This window comes from Aethalodelphis obliquidens, unplaced genomic scaffold (genome assembly GCF_003676395.1).
Source record: "Aethalodelphis obliquidens isolate GAN/ISIS:26980383/991018 unplaced genomic scaffold, ASM367639v1 scaffold83, whole genome shotgun sequence".
Classification (NCBI taxonomy): Eukaryota; Metazoa; Chordata; class Mammalia; order Artiodactyla; family Delphinidae; genus Aethalodelphis; species Aethalodelphis obliquidens.
In genome coordinates, this window is record NW_020838027.1 from 7,613,962 (window position 1) to 7,634,665 (window position 20,704).

The following is a 20,704-nucleotide window of genomic DNA, read 5'->3' on the forward strand; positions in this document are numbered from 1 at the left end:
TCTAAATCGGGTACTAACTGGGATCGGATATTCATTTTTAGAGGAATCACTCAGGCTGAGTAATATAGGATGTACTGGAATAAACTGTTGCCATAAAAAGGTGATTGTATTCAAGACAAGTGTGTGGCAGTAGAGATGAAGGAAAGTTGTCGAATTAAAGACACGATTAGTAAAACAGTCTATGATTAACTGGATAAGGGAATTCAAGGAGAGGAGATGCAGAAATAGAAGGTCAGATATGGTCCTCGTGTTTTGATACAGACAATGTGGGCAGTATTCCTTAAATAATATGGAGAATAGAGATTGGACTCAGGGGAGAATCAAAGTGATGAGGTCAGTTTCTGGACTCTGGGGGATTCACCTGGGTATTTTTAATAGACATTTAGATATATGGTTCTAGCCCTAAGCAAAGGATTCTAATCAAGAAAATTATATATATATGTATGTGTGTGTGTGTGTGTACACACACACACACACACACATATATATGTATATATGTTCCGACTTTTCTATCTTTTGATTTAGAAAGTAATTTTCTATCTGCAGCGGATGCAGTGTCATGGCCCCATTCTCGACTGAAGAATTCACTCCCTCAGTTGATAGGAGTTGGCACCTCAGAGTCTTCAGCTGAATCTCTATGGTATGGCTTTTTGCCAAAAGATACCACCTTCTCAAAGTCACGCTCCCCCCTTCAGGAACAACTGCATCAAATGACTATTTCATGTGAGACTATAAACACCTAGACCTCTCGCCTTATATCAGGACAAATTAAAAGGACCACTCAGTTTCAGAGCTCCCTATAGTGGCAACTGAAGCTTTTGTTGGAAATGAATCACAGTTCAAAGTTTCCCTCTACCCAAACAGAAGTTTCTCTTTCTCACACACAGGTGTTGATTTGGAGGTACCTCCCGAATTAACATCCTGTATGCAAACCTCCATCTGAGAGTCTGTTTCCTGAGGAAACTGACCTGAAACACAGTCTGAAGAAATACTGGGGGCAAAGCTTAGCCAAAAAAAATGGAGTTTCATCCTTGGTCTATTTATTTTTTGCATGATTCTTGTAATCTTTTCTTCTTGGGAGCAATACTACAAAGGAATGAGAAAATGTAGAATTTTTCTGTAGCCTGTATCTTGACAATAGCTGCTTCTCCAACTCTCTTGCATTTGACATTTTGGAGGATACTTACAATGAATGTTTTGACTCTCCAATAAACACGTGGAAATGCATATTTTTGCATGAAACACCCCACATTTGTAGAAAACATAAAAATGACTCATACAGAAGAAAAGCAAACATGGTTCTATTTACTGAGGTCAGAATATATAGATCGATATTTTTTCTTATCAGCAGCTTCATCCATCCTTTTTTGTTGAGATATAATTGACATAAAACACTGTATAAGTTTAAGGTATACAATACAATGATTTGACCTATATACATCATGAAATGATTCCAACAATGGGTTGACTGAACATTGATCATCTCATATAGATACAACATTAAAGAAATAGAAAAAGAATATTTTTTATTGCGATGAGATCTCTTAGGATTTACTTTCTTAACAACTTTCACATGTAATGTACAGCAGTGTTAATTATCTTTATCATGTAGTACACTACATTCCTAGGGTTTATTTATCTTATAACTGGAGGTTTGTAACTTTTGATCTTCTTCATACAATTTCCTTTCCCCCCACACCCCCCAACTGTGGTAGCCACTATTCGGATCTTTTTTTCTATGAGTTTGTTTGTTTTTGAAGTATGGTTGACTTACAACCCTACGGTAATTTCTGGTACACAACATGGTGATTCAATATTCCTATAAATTTCAAAATGACCCTCATGATAAATCTAGTTTTCATCTGTCACCGTACAAAGATATTACGTAATTATTGACTATATTCTCCACACTGTGCACTTCGTCACTGTGACTCATTTATTTTGCAACTGAAAGTTTGTGTCTTTTTAAAATTAATTTTGTTTTATTGGAGTACAGTTTATTTACAATGTTGTGTTACTTTCTGCTGTACACCAAAGTGAGGCAAGTTTGTATCTTTTAATCTTCCTTACCAATTTCACTCCTCCACCCACTCCCCTCCCCTCTGGTAACCGTTTGTTCTCTGTATCTATTATTCTGTTTCTGTTTAGTTATGTTTGTTCATTATTCTTTTAGATTCCATGTATAAGTGAAATGATACAGTATTTGTCTTTGTGTGATTTATTTCACTTAGCATAATACCCTCCAGGTCCATCCATCTTGTTGCAAATGGCAAGATTTCATTCTTTTTGTGGCTAATATTTTATTCCATCTTCTTTATCCATCCATCTATCTATGGGCATTTAGGTTGCTTCCATATGTTGGCTATTGTAAATAATGCTGCTGTGAACATAGGGGTGCATACATCTTTTCAAATTAAGTTTTTCATTTGCTTCAGATAAAATGGAATTGCTGGATCATATGGTTCTATTTTTAATTTTTGGAGGACTCTCCATGCTGTTTTCCACCATGGCTGCACCAATTTACATTCCCACCTACAGTGCACTGGGGTTCTCTTTTTTCCATATCCTCACTACGCTTGTTATTTGTTGTCTTTTTGATAACTATTCTGACAGGTGTGAGGTGATATCTCATTGTGGTTTTGATTTACATTTCCCTGATGATTAGTGGCGTTGAGCATCTTTTCACGTACCCACTGGTCATCTGCCCTTTTTTAAGAAATCACTTTAACCAGGAGTATGGTATAGTCTGGCTGACAACCTCCCAAGGCCATATTATGTTTGCAGATGATTTTCCCAAAGAAATAGGAAGAAAAATGCTGAGAAAACAAAATTTATGTTTATAATTATCATAACTGAGGCTACATATCTATATAAATTTTTTTCATTGACCAAGTGACTAATTGGTTTGAATGATAGGTGTACTGAATTGAATATGATTGAATGGTAAAGTCAATAAGAACCTAATATCCAAAAATACAACAGAACATATCCAATATTAAATTGATGAATAAAATAGGAAATATCTTTATTTATCCCTATTTTTGACTGTAAAGCACTAGTGTCCCATGCTTCTCAAAAAATATCAGAAAAATAAGAACCATGAGAAGTAGATGAATGCCATGGTCCCTGCCCTGGACATCTATAGTCCAATTTAAGATATAAACCTTATAAATAAATCATTTTACCTGCAAAAGTATAATTCTAAAATGACATAATTACCCAAGTTGGTAAAAAGGAGAGGTTTAATAATAAGCCTTGCTAAGGGGCTGTATAATAAACCAGTTGTAGACAATATAGGTAACAATCTTGCTTTCAATGTTGGAACAACTTTTCAAGTTGCCAGGTTTTAGGAAAACTCACCTTTCATTTTTCATTAAAGTCTCAGAATTTATTTGCGCTCAAATAAAGATGTAACTTCTACACTTCCGTTTCCTTTACATGTTTCTCTTGAGTTCACCACAAAAGCTACCTAATTTATAGGAAGTTAATTGAACTTCTTTTCTTAGAAACAGGAAGTTACACATTTAAAGGGTATTTTTTTAGGGGTACTGGAAGTTTACAATTTCATTCAAATCTCAAGATAAAGAAGTAACTAAGGTCATAGTCTGTAACTCTAATTATAACTTATTATAATAAGTTACAGTTTGCAACACTATTATAATTAAACCCTAATGCAAAACATAGGTCAAAATAGCAAATAATTGAATTAATTGAAAGGATAATAAAATGAGAAGGATGATAAGGAGTATAAATATAGAACCCAATGCACCTTAAAATCCAGTGAAGCAAAAAAAAAAAAACTTTTTTCTTAAATGTTTGTATCTGTATGAGCACAAACTGGGATTGTAAATTTCTTTTAGTAACAACAGAATCACCTTTGCATGTCTCTTGTCATAGCTAGGTGACTTAACCAATATAATTTGGTTATTCCTCTGTAATTTAATCCACTTTTGTGCCTACATTTTACCTGTGCCTGAATAGATCTATCTAGCTGGGGAATAACACAAAACCACATTGGAATGTCTCTTTTTAGAAGTATATACAACTCTAGATTTCTTTATCTCTCTCTCCATCCCTCCTTCTCTCTCCCTTGCTCTCTCTCACTCCCTCTCTCTATTTGACTTGCATGAAACTCTCTCTGCTTCTAAGTTACTGGGTACTTCTTTTGTCTGCAGAATCCTTTCTTTCCTCTTTTGTTTTCTTTTAATACTCATCAGCTTCTTAGATGAGCCCATTCAGCCTAAATGCTGCCTACATTCTCATTCCATACCTCTCCATCAACTGCTCCCCCAACCTCTCTACTTCAAAGTCAGATAGGCATCTTGTACTTAAAATGTTCAAAACTAATCTTCACATTTTGCCTTTCATACAGGGTCATTTTCCAGTTATTGATGACTCAATTAATGGTATTTTCATCCCAGTAACTCAGACCAAAAAATCCTGAAGCATCAATGTCTCCTCTCTTTGTCTTCAATACTACATCTAACCCATCTGTGAGTTCTTCCTTTATACACACAGTCTCCAGCTCCAGTGCTACCACTGTATTTCAACCAACTCTTGCCTGTCATTGTAACAGGTTTTTAATTGTGATCTTTCAACTTCTGCCCTTGCAGAAATTGCAAACCCACTGCCCATTTTTATGCTGGGACCTTGCTTTATTTTCCTTCAAGGCATTTCCTCATCAATTATATAGTTTTTTGTTTGTTTGGTTGGTTTGTTGGTTTATTGCTTATTTCCCTCCATATGCGTGTAAGCAGCAGGAGATCATCAGTTTTGTTGTATTCAATGCTCCATCCCCGGTACCTAGAACATTGCCAGGGAATAGATGTTCACTAATTATTTTTTGAATTAATTAATAAATCAATGTGTGCGTATGATAGCAACAAAGTGAGTAGATTGAGGGCGGTCATATTAGAAAAGCTGACTTCTCTGAATCATTCAGATTTCTTCTAGACTTCAGATTTGTGGCTACAGTAGGGCCCAGGAAAGAATCAGACACTGGAGAAACAATGTGCAATACCAAGTCCAAGAATAAGACACAGAAGCCTTTTAGCTTTGGGGTGCCATGTACTTTTTCACTTCTACCCTGCTTTGAAAGATGCCATGACTCTGTATCTCCCAAACAACTTCATTACCAATGCTTCGTTATATACCCAGCTTGAGCCTGTGGAAAATCTCCTATTCTTTTTTTTTTTTTTTTCTGGGCAGATGATACTGGTGGATTTGCAGGGGATCTAGTCTGAGTAATCAAAGTTTTTCATACGGTTTGTATTGCACTGATTTCTCTTCTTGTGTCAGTTAACCACCAAACATTTATTGTAATTTAAGTTTCTATCCTCAAGACTTTTCATACCTTTTTCATAGGAGAATGATAGAAATTCAAGGAGCAGTGGTATGTAGATTGCTGACATACTGTGTGATGAACAGGTTGGCCTTTGCATGAGCTTTTGGCAGATCTACTTGATTGACCTCTAGTCTTCACAACTAGTCTGACTATTCAAAAATTAAAAATTGAGCTGAGACCTATATGGTGATCGTTGTTTAGTTTGGGAAGATATTAACATTATTGCTGTTGTTATCGGTGTTGTTATTATTATCATTTAATATCTGACAGCTGAAGATACTACAATGTTATTTCTTCAGGGGGAAAGTAATCTTGGCTTTTCTGCTGTCTTCTTCTGGATAAATCTTAAAATCATGTTTCCAATATTGTCATGGTCATTATTGACCTATTGCTATATTCTATATTCGGTACTCAATTTTCTTCTTAATGGACTTCTCAGAAGAATTTGATATAATGATCTTATCCTTTCCTTTATAAACTTTCTTTGTTTGCTAGAGAAGTAGGACTAATAATATCATTAATATCGAAATTCCCATCTTCACTACCTCTAGCACTCCCTCTGACTCCACCACTATCATTTTTCTCATGTGAAATATGCGTAAAGGTTATTCTTTGTCCCATATGAACTTTCTTGGAAGCTTTATTTATTTATTTATTATATTTAGATTAGTCATATTTGTAACTGTAATATGTAGCCTGCTATGTGATCTGAAATGACAGTGGAGGATTTATGTAGAATGTTATTTTCATGAGTCTGCATTGAAATTTCATACTCACTGGTGAGATTTTTGTTAATTTTCTCCCATAAGTATATATATATGTATGTGTGTTCATATATATGTGTGTGTGTGTGTGTGTGTGTGTATATATATCTCCATTGCCAGAATTATGTCTCCATTTCTCCATTTACTGGGATAGTCCTAATTTTTATTTATTTTTAAATGAAAAATGAGATAAAAATGTCAAATTCTAAGATTCTGAATAAATTAGAACTAGATATAGATTTGTTTTCTTTTTTCACTGTTTTGATTTCAATTCAAAAGAATATTAAACATTCAGATATTATTTGGGCTGGAACATGTTCTACTTTGTTTTCTCAGTAGAACATGAAACAGGGAGTCAGCATCATTTAGGACAATGACTTCCTAGAAAAAAGAAAACATCACATATTTTCATTTGTCGCAATTTTTGAAATGTAACTTTTTAGCAAAGGTTTACATAGATCTTACTGTGACCTACTTTGACTCAATACCTAACACACAATTCATTAATTCCATTTTTTACTCCTTAAAGAGAGAGAGAAAATGTATTAATTTTACAATAATGTTAGAGTCTTCAGGCCTGTTGAAGGGTATTTGGCATAGAGTCTCCAAAACAGATTGGCACGGATAATATTTCAATTTAAGCTTTTGTAAGTTATTTTCTTTTAAGTTTTTTGGTGTTTATTTTTGTAAGTAGCGTTCTGAAGAGGAAACATGTTTATAAGGCAATAAATTTATTTGTGGCATATATATTTTTCAAACAATAAAACTGAAAAAAAGAAATGATTTGATTTCAGGGAAGCTGGCTTTAGTACAATGAAATTACTAAATCAATAGCATAGATATTGATTATTTTCAACCAAAAACTTGAAATGCATATTCAGTTAACTCATGTTGTATTAAATAATACAGAAAAATTCTAAATCTGTTACCTTAGTTCATTTTATTTTAATAATTTTAATTTTTTGGTAGGGAAGGTAGTCCTAAAAACTAAATTTTAAAAGAATGATCCACTGTCCCTGCCTAATACACTTGGAGAATGAAGGAAGATGTTAATAGATAGTATGTGACAGTACTGAGCTCAATGACCAGATCAGTATAGATGATGATTCAATATTAAACAAACATAACTAGATTGTTTCTGCATGCCTCAAGGAAAGAATTAGATTAATTAATAGATGCGAGGGAGTCAGTGAGTTAAGGCACACTTCTTGATGATTTTGTGTTTCAAATCACTACCTAGGAGTAAATGAAATCAGCAGGCTGATTTTCTTACAATACTGCCTTCAGCCTTCTTTTTCTCTGTTCCAGCAAGGACTCTCCCTGGCTGACCTCAGTTCCACTTGTGAACTGGTGCACTCTAGTGGTAATGTGAGGGCTTAAAGAAAGAGCCTGCTACCATGTGATTGTGAGATAAACACATCTGGGTGGAGAATGAAGCAAAGATTCTCATGTTGCTCTCCCTGAAAACACCTTCCTTCGCCCAACAGAACATTTTTTGCCAAATCCTACCTTCCCATCCAGTCATTCTTCATTTGTGAGTTTTGGAAGATTGTATCTTTCAAGGACTTGGCCCATCTCACTTAGGTAATCAAATTTGTTAGCATAGAATTGTTCATAATATTCTTGTATCATCCTTTTGATGTCCGTGGAATTTGTAGTGATATCCCCTGCTCCATTTCTGTTATTAGTAATTTGTGTCTTCTCTCTTTTTTTTCTTAGTTAGCTGGGCCAGAGACTTATCAATTTTATTGATATTTCCAAAGAACCCATTTTTGGTTTCATTGTCTTTCTATATTCACATTCTGTTTTCAATTTCATTGATTTTTTTTCTCTAATTCTTATTATTTCTTTTCTTCTGCTTACCTTGAGTTTAATTTTCTCTTTTTTCCCCTAGTTTGCTAGGGCGGAAACTTAGATTATTTATTTTAAATTTCTCTTCTTTTCTAATATATGCACTCAATTCTATAAATTTCCCTCTAAGGACTGCTTTTAGAAGTGTGTTGTTTAGAGAAAAGGGAACTCTCCTACACTGTTGATGGGAATGTAAATGGGTACAGCCATTATGGAGAAGAGTACAGAGGTTCCTTAAAAAACTAAAAACAGAACTACCATATGATCCAACAATCCCACTCCAAGGGATATATCTGGAAAAAACCATAATCTGAAAGGATACATGCAACCCAATGTTCATTGCAGTATTATTTACTATAGCCAAGACATGAAAGCAATTGAAATGTCCACTGACAGGGGAATGTATAAAGAAGATGTAGTATATATATATATATATATATATATATATATATATATATATATATATACACAATGGAATATTACTCAGCCATGAAAAAAGAAGAAAATAATGCCATTTGCAGCAACATGGATGGACCTAGAGATTATCATACTAAGTGAAGTAAGTCAGACAGAGAAAGACAAAGGTATCGCTCATATGTGGAAGCTATTTTTTTTAAAAAAATGAAACAAATGAACTTATTTACAAAACATAATCAGACTTACAGATATTGAAAACAAACTTATGGTTACCAAAGGGGAAACATAGTGCGGGGGGATAAATTAGGAGCTTGGGATGAACATACACATACCACTGTATATAAGATAGTTAACCAACAAGGACCTACTGTATAGCACAGGGAATTCTACTCAATATTCTGGGATAACCTATATGAGAAAAGAATCTAAAAAAGAATGAATATATGTATATGTATAACTGAACCACTTTGCTGTACCCTTGAAACTAACACAACATTTTAAATCAACTATACTCCAATAAAATTAAAAAAAAAGAAGTGTGTTGTTTAATCTCCATGTAGTTGGGATTTTCTAGTTATCTTTCTTAATGATATCTAGTTTAATTCCATCGCAACCTGAGAGCAGATATTGGATGAGTTTTATTCTTTTAAATTAGATTTTTTCCTAAAAATTAAGTTCTTCTTTCAAAGCTCAGTATTATGTTAATCTAATATTTTTTAGTACAACAAAACTATTTACTTTCGTTTGTTGCACGACTACTATATTGAAAAATATCGGTTGTAGATATGGATTTGTGCAAAAGCAGGCATAAATACCCCACGAGAAAATCAAGCAGGATATATTTATTTAAAGTGTGCCAAAGGAGAATAAAGTAAAGATCAATTAGTAACATTTTTCCAAGCCAGATCAAGGAATAGATTTTTTTTCCCTAAGTATCACTGAGCCCACAGTTGTGAATGATACCATCTGAATGAATGAGTATCAAGATAGACTTTCTACAACCATGCAGGTGCTTCCCTAAGAAAAATTCTGCTTTCAGGCCAGTCATGATATATTCCAGGGGCCTCTTTTTGGACTTCATTATTCTTGGAGTTATACCATATGACTCAGGTAGTATGCTCAGATATGAACACAATTTTAATGCTTAACCTGAGCTTTCCCAAGCTAACAACCTGGTCCAAGTATTTTCTCAAACTCAGGGTTCCTAAACCTGAAAGAAAGTCAAGTTTCCAGAAATTTCAGGGAGCTGTGTTAATGAGCAGTTAGAATAACTATGTGGCATATCTTTTATATATCATTTAATTAAACAGATTAAATTCCCCACAACAATGAATCTGAATCACAAACTTAATGATTATATGTTAAATTTTTCAACTATATTTTCATGAAAGTTTTACCTTAAAAACAGTTTGCTTGAAATAAATATCCAGGACAGTGTCAGGCATGTAATAATTCCTCAGTAAACATTAGGTAAATTTGAATGACTAGGATGCTAAAATATGATCATTCCTGTTTAATTTTAACTGAGAGTATATATGCCAAGAACAATTCTATGGACACTAGACTGCTTGTACCAGACACGCTAACAAACTCACAAAACTGATTTTCCCTTCACTCCTATCTCATCATTAAATATTACTTATTTTCTATCTCACGGCTCTAAATTAATCAATCTAAGGAAGTCAACTGAAGACATCTTTGGAATGGAGCATAAAATTATGGATGTGTGTAGAAAGGGTAGAGTTCTATCACTGGACATGACCTGATTGGCTACTTATGAAGATGCTAACCTGGGTTTTCTCCTCATGCCAGATTCACTCAACACCACCTATACAAAATTCAAATATAAAGGTGCATAAGTTCAAATATAACAGTGTATTTTCCAATATGAAAATCCAATACTTACTTGTCTATTATTATTCTGGGAGCTTTGATGATCATGGGTCTCTTTTCCATGATACCTTCTTGAACTTTTTTTCTAAGTTTAAATAAATTCCTAACAGAATAAATCACTAAGACTACAGTATTTTAGAGATAACTTTACTATTGTATTTAACATGTTGCTTTATAGATAAGTAATAACAAATGTACAATTTATTTAGGGCTTACATGGGTCAGTTTGTGTATTGAGTTCTTTACAAACATCAATTCATTTAACCTCTATAACAATATCATGAGATAAATATTATTATCACTATTGTACAATAAGATATGAAAAGCCAAGAAACGTTAAGTGAGCGGTTCACGTGTCTCAATCTGTTTTTAATCTAATGGATGACATGGAACAATGGAAAGAATACTAGCATAGAATTACGGGCACAAATTTCTTCTTAGCTCTGTCATTTGCAAACAGACCCTCAGGGAACTGTCTGCCAATCACAGACAGTAATACTAAGTTACAGAGTTATTGGAATGTTTAATGAGTCAAGATATTTGAAACTTCCTCGAATATTTGAATTACCTTTTAATAAAGGGTGGGTATTAACTGCAAACACAAATGGATGTCTTCAGCAACAACGATTAACTAAGTATTCATCTTCTCTTCTGCAGGTTCTTCATAAAAGGACCAACTAAAGAAAATAGCTGTGCTCCCATCAAGGAAAACAGAATTTACTCTGAAACTTGCAATAGGGTTTTCAAATGGATTCGCCAGTATTAAAATTTTAAAAGTGATAGTGGAATAATCAAGGATAAAAGTTCTTTTGCCTAACATTAATCTTCAGGAGTAAGAATTTAAAATTGCAGTTAAACACCAGCCTCGCTTTTCTATTTTCCCTTGATCATCTTCATGGGTCCTAGCCACAGAGTAACCCATGTTAGCAATCTAAAATATACCCCTCCGATGCTTTATGTGATAATGTAATCCAGAGTGAACCCACGCATTTATATTCATGATTTAATTCACCTTTTCTTTTACAACAAATGTGAACAAATTATGTCTGCTTTTCTGTTATTTTGCTTTTCTTTTATTCTTAACAATATCCTATGGAAATTTCATATAGTTCCGAGTTGCATTATAGTGTGGATTCATACATTTTTCACTCCTTTATTGATGAGCATTAACTTTTTTCAGATTTTTGCTACGTGAACTATGCTGCGATAAACATTCTGAATATCTTTCTAAATAGTAGCACTTTTATTTCTATGATGTAAACTTTAAAATTGGACTTTCTGGGTAAAAAGTGTTAAAAATGTTGTTGGTTGGCTTTATACAACGTTTGTCTTAATTTAGAAACTATCACAAACTTATAAGAAGATTATAGGTACAGGAAAAAAAAAATTACCTTTTCTCCAAACCTCTTGAGAATTAGTTGCCAATTTGATGAATTTCATTATAAAATTTCACGTATCATTGGATACTTTTGTGTATATTTCCTACCCAAAAAATCCCCTACTTAATCACAATACAATTATCGATCAACCGATTAACATTGATACAGTGCTACCATCTCTAACTCTCTACCAGGTTTGCCGGTTGTCAAATAATGTTCTTTGGAGTAAAACACCCAGATCAGAATCATTTTCTGCATTTAGTTATTTTGCCTCTTTAGTCTCTCAGCATCTAGAAGAGTTCCTTAGCCTTCCTTGACATTCATGACCTGATACTTTTAAATACTACAAGCTGGATGTTCTGTAAAATGTTCTTCAGTTTACATTTGTCTGATTATCGAATAGCAGAGCAATCGTGCAGCGAAGCTTTGTTTTTCTCGCTGCAACTTTTCAGAAGATGCAGTTTTATTTGTTCCATTATTGACGATGCTCACTTTATTCACATGGTTAATGTGATGCCTACCAGACTTCACTGGAAAGCTTCTCTTTTCCCTTTGTAATCAATTAATATTTTGTTGGAAAAGACCAAGATGGCCTTAACATTCCCCTGAGCTTGACTAAACTTTAGACAAGTTTCATTCTTCCTGATGATGCACTCTTGACTTCCCCCTTTTTAGAGCATTTTCTCTAGGAAACTTGCTACTGGAAATTCTTTCTCTACCCCGAAGAGATGTAAATCTTTTAAGAAGCCTCTTAAATATTTTACAGCCCAGAAATGTCTTTCGCCAGGACCTGGGAGCCATCCTTTTGAAATGCAATCATCAAGAAAGATTGCACCTTTGTTTCTCAGTTTCTTTGAGAAGGTAGGAGCCAAACTTCAGTGGGTGCCTAGCTCCAAGTTGTGAAACTACCTCCTATTATGAATATCTGAGAAAGTTTAATTTTCTTTTCAGTAAAGTCGTATAGATGGTATGTGATCCCCCTTTTACCCCATCTCTTTAAAAGCTTATTGCTTTTTGTTTCAGCAGATTTTTAGTTCAGACTGAATTCTGGTCTATTTCCCCTACTGCAATAACCTTGAATAAAGTCTTCCTTTCCTGTGTAACATTGTTCTGTGCAATTTTCACTTTCACAGGTGGTATTTTTAAACTCTGTGAATATCCCATTCATCATCAAAATTTCAATTTATTCATTTTTATATGTATACCTTTGTGGGCTTCCACTTTCATATTTTGTTCAATGGGTTATAGTCTCCTGTTTTGATGGTCTAATTGTTTCAGAACTACTCATGAGAGTCACCAGTCAAGATGACATCTGTATTCTTAATCTTCACAACCCTTTGCTGGTCTGCAGTTTTTTTTGTTGTTGTTGTTGTTGTTATTTTTTAATGATAATAACTTCAGCAGAATACCAATAACCATTTCTGCCAAAGTTTGAAATGAACTTTATGTTCTAGTCTGATTCATAAACATTAATAAAATAATTTAATCAGACAAATATAAAAATGTCTTTTCCAAATAATTTGCTTCTCTTTGTAGTTTAAAATGTTACATTTTGTTTTCTGTCTCCTTGTCTAGTTCCATACAGACAGGGTTTTTTTCCTGTTTGGAAACCTGTTGCATCCCTATCATTTAAATCAATGCCTGATACATAATAGATGCTCAATAAATATTGGTTGAATAAAATTTTATAGGTGCTGTAACGAAAAGTTCTGTGGATCAAGATGGCAGAGGAGTGGGACGCAGAGATCACCTTCTCCCCACAGATACATCAAAAATACATCTACATGTGGAATGGCTCTCACAGAACATCTACTGAACACTGGCAGAAGAACTCAGACTTCCAAAAGGGAAGGAAAATCTCCACATAACTGGGTAGGGAAAAAGAAAAGGAAGGGGGAGAAAGAGAGAGGACCTGCACCTCCGGGAGGGAGCTGTGAAGGAGGAACGGGTTCCACACACTGGGAACTCCCCTCACTGGCGGGGACAGAGGGGGAGATTTGGAGTCCCAGAGAAGACCCCAGCAATGGAAACACATGGGAACATATGTATATGTATAACTGCTTCACTTTGTTATAAAGCAGAAACTAACACACCATTGTTAAGCAATTATACCCCAATAAAGATGTTAAAAATAAAAAAAATAAAAAAAAATTAGCTGACCATTAAAACGAAATGAGAACTCAGGGGTGTTTTTCTTTGTTCTGGTCTTTCACTTAATTTTGCAAAGACTGTGTTTTCATTTTCATTTCCCTAATTCTTTCATATGCCTTAAAGTTCCCTTAAAAAGTATTTAATTTCTTACTATCTTATAAGAAATAATGTTTCAGGGCTTCCCTGGTGGCACAGTGATTGAGAGTCTGCCTGCCGGTGCAGGGGACACGGGTTCGTGCCCCGGTCCGGGAAGATCCCACATGCCGCAGAGCGGCTGGGCCCGTGAGCCATGGCCGCTGAGCCTGCGCGTCCAGAGCCTGTGCTCCCCAACGGGAGAGGCCACAACGGTGAGAGGCCCGTGTACCGCAAAAATAAATAAATAAATAAATAAAAAAGAAATAATGCTTCGGTAAAACCATGATGAGGAATCTCATCTGTCTCCTAATTATTTCTATAGCAAAGAAGATTGATCATACTTCCTACACACTTTCTACTATTATGATCCTAAAATGCTATATTATCTGTTATTAGTTGATTTTAGAAACTACTGTCTATACTTTCCCCCTTAAAAATATCCAGCTCCTCTGTAGCACATTATATCATATTATACTATCAAATAACACAATGCATTGCAAGCATCTACAAATTCCAGGGCATTTCTCATTTCTTTACCATTTTTTCAAATGTCTTAAATCTCCTTGTTCACTTCTATTCCTGTCATGATTATCAGTAATTTCAGTATTCTTGCAGGTGAAAATTCCAATACCCTGTGCTCTCAGGTCCTGGATTTACCTCCAGTCACCTTTGACCACACCACAAATCGACCACTCATTATGGTGATCATTCATTAAAGCTATGCTTTCCATTATTGTAGTTACTAGTCACATGTGACTATTTAAACTTCAGTGAATTAAAATGAAAAATTCATTTCCTCAGTCATACTTCAAGTGCTCAGTAGCCACAGGTGGGGCTCTTGGCTGTGGACCTGGACAGCACAATGTATAACATTTCCATTATCACAGAAAATTCTATTGGACAGTGCTGCACTAGATCCAGACAATTTCATTACCAATGTGAGCACCCCCTCTATTACTTCAGTTTTATATTTCTACTCTCTAACTACCAAGTCCTTTCTCTCCAACTCATTCCCTAGAGTGAGTCTATGGCCTACGGCACTTTGATGCCCCCTGGGATATCAAATTCAGTGACCATGCCACCTTTTCATTGTCCTAAATCCTTCATGTCTCATTTCCTGTTTTACCTGGCTTAGACCGCTCGTCAGGGTCAATTATAATGATCACTTCCTTATGTACAGCTACAAGTTCAATGCTTGTCCCTTCCTTCATTGTACCTATCTGGAAAATGCATCCCAGCGAATCCAACTCTACCTGCTCTGTACTTGTGTACGAGCAGCTAAATGTGACCGCATTCTGTGGTCTTATTTTACATTTTTGAATGATAATTTGCCAGCAGTCTTACTAATCAGTCTATTCTGTGAATCTGCTAGAAGATTACTCCCAATTTCTCTTTCTCTTTCAATTCTCAAATTTCGGTTCTCCTTTCTCAAACTCAATTAAAAACCTGGCCTCTTATCTTGAGAAAATCAAAATATCAGAAGAGCATTTCCTCTGCCCCATGAGCATATATACAAAAAATATTTTACATCTGTATATGTAAAGCAATATCATTTTCAACCGTTTTCTGTGGTTAAATTCTACACACACTCATCTACAGTCAATCTCCGTCTACAAATTGAAATCCATTCCATCTGCTTAGTCAAATATTTTTAACTTGTAAATATCTCTCTCTCTCTCTGGAATCATCATTTTTTTAATTTCTAGTGGTTTACTCACCTTAACTTGTAAACATGATATAATATCTCCATTAAAAATAAGCCAAAAAATGTTTGCTTACACCCCTGCCACACACACACACACACACACTATCACCCCATTTCTCTAATTGTCTTAACAACAAAAGGGTTCAAAAGCTGTCCATGCCTGCTGGATCTTCCTGTTTTCCCGAACCCACTTTAATCAGGCTTTTCCCCTCACTATTTCTAGTAAGATGCTAGTAAGTCACTGTTAACCTGTATATCAACACATCAATGGCTATTTCTCAGGATTCATTTTACTCGACCTATAAACAGCATTTGACATAACTGATTATTCCCTTTAATTTAAAATTCTTCTCCAAAATACTTTGCTCTCCAGGACACCATTATCTTGTTTTTCTTTTACTTCATTACCTAATCTTCCATCCGATTTGCTGATTCCTCCTTAGCTGACTTCAAAATACTTTTGAGCCCCAGGGTTCAGTCCTTGACCCTCTATCTTCTGTGTATTCTCATCGTCGGATGAGCTCTTCCAGATTCAGGGCTTCAAGTAACAGCCATACATAGATGACCTCCAAATGGATATCTTCATGCCAGAGTTTGATCGCCAGGTTCAGGTATCTGAATGGAGACTTGGCATATTCACTTAATATGTGATAGAATTTCCAGACTTAACACGTTAAAAAAATGAACAACCCTTTTCCAATCATTTCACTCTACATTTCTCCATTTCAGTAAATGAGAACTTCACACTTACAGTTCCTCAGCCAAAAACTTAAAATCACCTTTGATTTCCCTCACTGCTCTCACATGAATTAAATCCATCAGAAAATACTGTTCATTGCAGAAAATAAGGGAACACAGGCTTTAAATAGAGAAGTATTGTTCACCTGGGATACATTAAAAGAAATAATGAGTTTACACAATGGGAAGTTGTATTCTCACTTTGTTCTTCAATAATCATTCCATTCCCACATATTATGCTTATGTCAGAGAACACTTTCAAAGAGGGACCTATATTGGATAGTACCCAATGAGCAGAATAGGAATGAATTCAAAATTATTTACAAAAAGGAATGGAGAAAATTGAAAATTAAACCTGGAGGTACCAGAAGACCTAAAGATAAAAGCAGAAACAACAACAACAAATGACCACAAGGAGGAGCCAGAGGATGAATATAGGAAAGAATTTATTTTTGAAATGTATCAACAGACTCATCCAATGAGGGTAATAAAATATCCTGTTTAAAATAAAGGACTATGAAGACAGACTGATTGATTCAAATCCTGGATCAACATTTACTTGTCCAGTGACTTTTGGCAAGTCACTTAACCTCTGTGCTTTATTTTTCTTTTTAGTAAAACTGGCATAAGTATAACGCCTACCACAAAGGCAATTAATACAAGCATATAGAAGCAATAATAAATGGTATCATTGTTATTATATCAGAATTAAGCATAAATTATTTGGATGCTCTTAAAAGTGGAAGATTTTGCACAGCAAAGGAAACCATTGACAAAATGAAAAGACAGCCTACTGAATGGGAGAAAATATTTGCAAAATATTGATGATGATAAGGGTTAATGTCCAAACTATATAAAGAGCTCACACAACTCAATATGGAAAAAACAAACAATCTGATTAAAAAATTGGCAGAAGACCTGAATAAACATTTTCCCAAAGAAGATACACAGATGGCCAACAGGCACATGAAAAGATGCTCAACATCACTCAGCATCAGAGAAATGCAAATCAAAACCACAATGAGATATCACCTCACATCTGTCAGAATGGCTATCATCGAAGAGACCACAAATAACAAATATTGGCAAGGATGTGCAGAAAAGGGAATCCTCCTACACTGTTGGTAGGAATGTAAATTGGTGTGGTCACTACGGAAAACAGTACAGATGTTCCTCAAAAAACTAAAAATAGAACTACCATATGATCCAACAATTCCACTCTTGGGTATATATCTGAAGAAAACAAAAACACTGATTTGAAAAGATACAGAACCCCAATGTTCATAGCAGCACTATTTACAATACCCAAGATATAGAAGCAACCTAAGTGTCCATCAACAGATGAATGGATAAAGGAGATGTGGTACATATATTCAGTAGAATATTACTCAGCCATAAAAAAAGAATGAAATTCTGCCATTTGCAACAATATGGATGGACCTGGAGAGTATTATGTTTAGTGAAATAAATCAAAGACAAATATCACATGATATCACTTGTATGTGGAATCTAAAAGTTAAAATGAATGTGTATAACAAAACAGAAACACACTCACAGATATAGAGAAGAAATTAGTGGTTACCAGTGGGCGGGGGAGGGGCAAGATAGGGATATTGGATTAAGAGATACAAACTGCTATGTATAAAATTAGTAAGCAACAAGGATATGTTGTACAGCACAGGAAAATATAGCCATTATTTTGTAGTAACTTTCAATGAAATGTAATCTATAAAAACATTGAATCACTATTTTGTACACTTGAAAAATAATATAATATTGTAAATCAACTATACTTCAATTTTTTTTTTTTTTTTGCGGTGTGTGGACCTCTCACCGTTGCGGCCTCTCCCGTTGCGGAGCACAGGCTCCGGACGCGCAGGCTCAGCGGCCATGGCTCACGGGCCCAGCCACTCTGCGGCATGCGGGATCCTCCCGGACCGGGGCACGAACCCGTGTCCCCTGCGTCGGCAGGCGGACTCTCAATCACTGCGCCACCAGGGAAGCCCAACTATACTTTAATTTTAAAAAATGGAAGAAAACTGCAATTCTCCACCCCCTTCTAGTAAAGGTTAAAGAAACCAGTTCAAATGAGCACAAACAGGGCTGCTCCAAGCCCCACCAATAAAGCTCTACTGTATGACTTTTTTCATAGCATTTATGATGATCTGAAATTGTCTTGCTCTTTTCTTTCTTTTCTTCTTTGCTATCTGTGTTCACTGCTCTCCACTAGAACATAAGCTCAATAAGAGCACAACTCTTGTGTGTTTCATTCACCACCTGATCCCCAGAAAATAGGATAGTGCTTGGGACATACACAGTGATCAATAGATATATGTTCAAATAACTGATTGGTTAATTGTCCCTGAACTGTAAGTTTTACAGTGATTTTAATAGGACACCTTGTATCCCAATATACTGTGATGTGAATACTCAGGTCAAATATGCTTGATCAGTTCACGTTCCTTGATCACAGCATACTCATTCCAACTTCCCTAACTTTGTTTCAGATGCGTGCCCTCCCTGATAAATATTCCCCTTTCCTCTCTCTTCTTATGCAATCTTTGCCTTTCTGTCAAATCTTAAGTCTTATCTAGTCCATTTGAATATTATTTGACTTTCTTACTTACAGGGATTTTGTATGCACATGCATGATAAACGTCTCAGTGTTGTGAATGTGGTCTAACAATTTTCCCCTTCATTTTATCTACTCTTTTGTAACCAAAAGCTCTGCCACAGTTGTTGTCTGATAGTTATACATTTAGTTTATTCACTTTTAATAAAGCTCATTCCACTTTTCAGTCCACAGCTTTAAGCTTTCTGAAAATGAAAATATTAATTAGGCATTTTTTCCATGACAGAAAATTCTAGCCTTTCCCAAAGATAAACAGTATTTGATATGTGTGTAGAAGGCTAGAAAGTCAGAAGTGAACCAACAATTTGAATTCAGAGAACTGAGAGAGGGAACAGGATATCACTGATAAATGCACCTAAGGGTTAGCTTTAAGGTGATGTACAGTAAAAGGTCTATAAAAAGATATCGCTAACTGCAAAATGTTGACGTCCTTTATATTTTTTTCAGTTTAGAGACATTATTATAACACTCATACTAGTCAACATCATTTTCTTTTTGTCTTTCTTTTTTACACGTCCTCTAGCCATCATTATATATTGATCAGTCTTATCCACCGTGCTATGCATTTCACTAATTTCCTTTGTTTTTGTATCTATACCTTGTCATTGTGATCCTAGTGTCTTTTACTGGTTCTTCGGCTATAAATATAGAAAACGGAGTCTGGATAATACCTAAATTTGAAAGACATCATAGTACAGTGGAAGGAACTTGGAAACTGGGTAGATGGTGAGGCTTCTTGCAAAAAGCATGATCATAGAAAATTCCCAAGATTCCCTAAATTGCTTTCTGCATGTGTAATATTCCAATAAGTGCCCATTTTACATATACTCATTCATTCATTCCTTCACCAAATTTCTACTGGGTGGTAACTGTATGTCAGTCACTGTTTTAGAGCGATGGAATACACTCCTGTGAGTATACATGACAAAAATGTTATATATATATATGTACACACACACACACACACACACACACACACACACCCTCACATATATGCAATGGAAAAGAGTGAAACAAGAAAGAGGGACAAAAATGTGGCCTGGGGTGGGGTGGAGTGGAAAGTTGTTCTAAATACTAAGAGGCAAAGGTTAAGTACCTAAAGTCTAAGACTCCGTGCTCCATAAGGACTAGTGCCATGACTTCTCCATGAATACTTGCTATTAATTTCAGTGTCTGACACATAATTAAATTAATGAGATATTTGCTTTAAAATAAAAGGGATAACTTATGTAACACTCAACCTCTACAATATTAAACAGAGGTTTTTATTCCAAATTCAAACTCATCAGGATATTTGGAATAAAGACTTCTTCAGCTATATTTCCCTGAGCCAAGAAAAGAGGGAGCGATAAAATACGCAAGTAGAAATAAAACGTCAGTGATAGGCCTGATAGGGTGATTGAGAGATAGCTGGAAAAGCCTCTGGATTTCAGAAAAGAGAAAAGAAAACTGTGTTGTATCTATCGTTTTCTCCTGCAGTTCTCTGCTTAATTTTTGCTGAGTAACTCAGCTTGTATTTATGGGGTAGGTGGAGAGAGGAAGCAGAATTAAGACTCGTGTTATCAGGACCTCCTTTGACCCTGACAGCCTCTGTACTTACCCAGCATATTTCTAACACCACAAAGTCACGCTTGATGGATACAAATAAAGGCAAATATACTTTTATGAAGCATAGATCCAGCCACAAGACACTCA